We start from the raw sequence: 3,604 nt of genomic DNA, 5'->3' as shown, positions 1-3,604 counted from the left end.
GCTACACAGCGCCCGAGTTTAGAGTCGTTCCGGCCAATCTTTCTTGCTGTTGCACTTTCCACAAACAGTAGTGTGTGTAACATACATACATACATACACACATACATACGTACATACACGCATACATACACCACACACACATACATACATACATACATACATACATACATACATACATACATACATACATACATACATACATACATACATACATACATACATACATACATACAAATGTATTATTTCAAAATTGAGCTCTGTCTTTTATGCATTAAGCTTCCTGGATTCTTGTGGCAATGGAAATATCACAAAAATTCCATATTTTGCATGGTTCTATTTTGTGATGAAATGTGAATTAATATCCTCGCATCACGGTCTTAAATAGAGATATTTTCTCCACAAAAGAAATCCCTTAGAATAATAAATAATGTGCATAAGAGACCATCATATTTTAAAAAATAACGAAATTCTAAACGTTGTCGTTAACATGTCGGTATATTTTTTTCAACATGAAGTTTTTTGTAAAAAAAAAACAATATAATTATTGCAATAGACCTACTGTTCAGAGCATTTATGACATTAATACAAGATATAAATAAAATCTCAATCTAATCTCTTTTAGTCTCGGCTGTTACAGGAATTGAATCTAACATACATGTATTACATGTTAACTGCACTACCTGATAACCGTAGAACTTTGAAATATTAAGACGAAGTATAGAATAAAACAAAACTAAGACACTTGCTCTCTATTCATGTAATCTACAAACCTCAACAATTTAATTTATGCTTACAGATTTTGTGAATGTATTTACTGTGTTTTATACATCTTCTCTTGTACAATATTTATTTGTTCCACAACTCAGAACTGCAATGCTGATGCGAGATTTATGTAAGACAAAAAATGTAACGAGGTACATTCCTTGTTGAAGGATAAGGGACTTTAATTCCTCGCGATTTTACATTTAGTAATCAACAATACTAACTGAAATACGCTCATTTAAATATTTCACAAAATTAGTTTGAAATTATGCAAGTCTGCTTTCAGGTAGCAGCTGCCTGTAAAGCAGGTTTGAATAATTTCAAGGAAAAATTGTTCCGGGCCGGGTATCGATCCCGGGACCCTTAGCGCACGAATGCTCTGCCGACTGAGCTACTCCAGGAACTACACACGACACCTTCACGGGGTAGCTCAGTCGGCAGAGCATTCGTGCGCTAAGCGAAGGGTCCCGTGATCGATACCCGTCCCCGGAACAATTTTTTTCTTGAAATTATTAGTTTGAAATGTTTTCAAATTGTTCTTAATACTAAACGTTTGTTAGTACGAGGAAGGGTTTGAGTCTCATCTCATCGAATTGATACTCGGGATCGCGGCCTACTTTATAGCCTCTTTTAGATGATTCCTGTTTATTCTTCTACACTATAGCGTTTTGTCTGTTGATGCGCATTCACTTTCCTGCCACACATTCTCAGAGTACGTGCCCTAGCGTCTCAAGTTTTTCGTGCCGGTAGGCTCGAGTTCGACTCTTGTCCGCCTTATCTTTGGTCACGTTGAAACCACAAGTTTTAGTCCGCAGTTTGAGTGCATCAATTCATATCAGCCTAATACCGAAAGATCATAAAGCCAGGAATTGACGACTGGTTCGTTCCTAAAACATAAGACGTCCTGTCCCTGCACTCTTAAATCACACCAGACGTCTGCTTCATTGTCTTTCATTTATTTGTGGCTCTCACCAAAGTGTTATGTGTCACACGGAAGTTCAAAAGCAGAGCGTGTGCTAACTTCCTCAGGCGCATCTCTAGCCTGCGTCCCTTCATAGCTCCCCGCATGAGAGTATCAAAGCTGTTCTAAAGGATCATCCCCGTCTTCAAGCTTGATAATGATACTTGCGTTTCGAGGCAGGGAATCTCAAGTCCATCACTCATCTAAATATAGACCTAGAAAAGTCTACCTAGTTGTGACGTACAGTTTCCCTGGAAAAGAATGAGACGATTGAATATTCCTAAGTCTCAGATATAAGACACTGCGCATGATCGGAGACCAGAGCACTGATACACAAGATAACGAATATTGAGTTACTTAAATGCAGGATATTTTTGGTTTGTTATTAGCATCGTTCCGGAATTCACTTCAAAAACTGCAAAAAAAAATATGGTAAAATTACGTACATAAAATATAAATATATACGTAAATCGTGTAGTTAAATCGACAATGGAACTTCATGACTAGATCGACACTCAGCACAGAAAGGAAAGCTTTCGTGTCGTTTCAATAGCTCAGACGCTAAGACTTCTGCACGTTGTGTAAACTAGAGCGAGTTCGATTCTTAGTCTACATCGACGATTTTTTTTGTCTAAGTAGCGTTGAAATAGCTAAGTAACGTTGAAATAGAGTTTTACAAAGTCCTCAGGTTAAGTGTTAATGATCACAGATAATATAAAATTACAAGTTATAATATCATAAACGTTAATCTAATGAATGCATTTATATACACACATATGCAGTATAGAACGTAAATGCATATAGCCTATATTACAAAATAACAATTAAAATGAAATTAAAAAATATTCCTAAGCCATATAGACAAACTTTCGCAAAGGTTTAGAGTCCTTAGGCTATGTCATTTGCTGAGTAATTATTACAATATTTTATTAGTAGCTTTCCCATATGTTGAAAGAGTACGATGAAAGAGTAACGGAACGGAGAAAAATTCTCTCCGGCGCCGGGATTTGAACCCGGGTTTTCAGCTCTACGTCTACGTCTACAGAATCGTCTAAGATTAAGCTCCAACTCTTGGGTTCCCTCTAGTGGCCGCCCTCTGCACTACGTCATAGATGTCTATAACGTAGGACCGAAGTCCACACATGTGCTGAGGTGCACTCGTTATGAGTGACTAGTTGGCCGGGATCCGACGGAATAAGCGACGTCTTAAATCACGAAGTGATTTAGGCATGTCTTATATATTATTTGTTTTTATGTACCGAAGTACATATGATATTTCCATGCAGATATTCTGCGTCATCATACGATGAAAGAGTAATGGAACGGTGAAAAATTCTCTCCGGCGCCGGGATTTGAACCCGGGTTTTCAGCTCTACGGGCTGATGCTTTATCCACTAAGCCACACCGGATACACATGTGTGTAAGAAATGCAGTCGCACAAAACAATTTTTGTTAAAAGTGTGGCTTTGGATTATTTAACTCTCACCCCTTCAGTTGATTTTAACTATTTTATCTACATGTTTGCAATAGTGTTTAATTTAATGTGCATTCAATTTTATTCATGTTATGATTGAATGAAAAAGCACTGTTGTAGTTATTGACTAATTACATATATTAATACCAATTAATAGGGGAGAGTCGGGTAATATCGGACAGCGGGTAGTATCGGACAGTGCGTTTCTATCATCTACCACCATATGGTAGTACCTGAATGACATGGTTACGTTTCTCTATGCGACATCACAGAAACGTAACCATGTCAATCAGGTACTATCATCGTGTGGTAGATGAAAGAAACTCACTGTCCGATATTACCCGATGTCCGATACTACCCGATTCTCCCCTAAATGTATCTGTTAAGTAACCAATTGCAGTATCTTT

General features: G+C 37.5%; 1 non-coding gene across 1 annotated transcript; it reads right to left on the bottom strand.

Annotated features, from left to right (window-relative positions):
- Positions 1 to 3,060: 3,060 nt before the first annotated feature.
- Positions 3,061 to 3,132, bottom strand: TRNAY-GUA (transfer RNA tyrosine (anticodon GUA)). Its single transcript has one exon. It is a non-coding gene; the product is annotated as a tRNA-Tyr (tRNA).
- Between the last annotated feature and the right edge of the window lie 472 nt (positions 3,133 to 3,604).

The sequence above is a fragment of the Periplaneta americana genome, chromosome 10 (assembly GCF_040183065.1).
Source record: "Periplaneta americana isolate PAMFEO1 chromosome 10, P.americana_PAMFEO1_priV1, whole genome shotgun sequence".
In the NCBI taxonomy this organism is placed as follows: Eukaryota; Metazoa; Arthropoda; class Insecta; order Blattodea; family Blattidae; genus Periplaneta; species Periplaneta americana.
The sequence above is the reverse complement of the archived record's forward strand: the minus strand, read 5'-3'. Positions and strand labels throughout refer to the sequence as shown.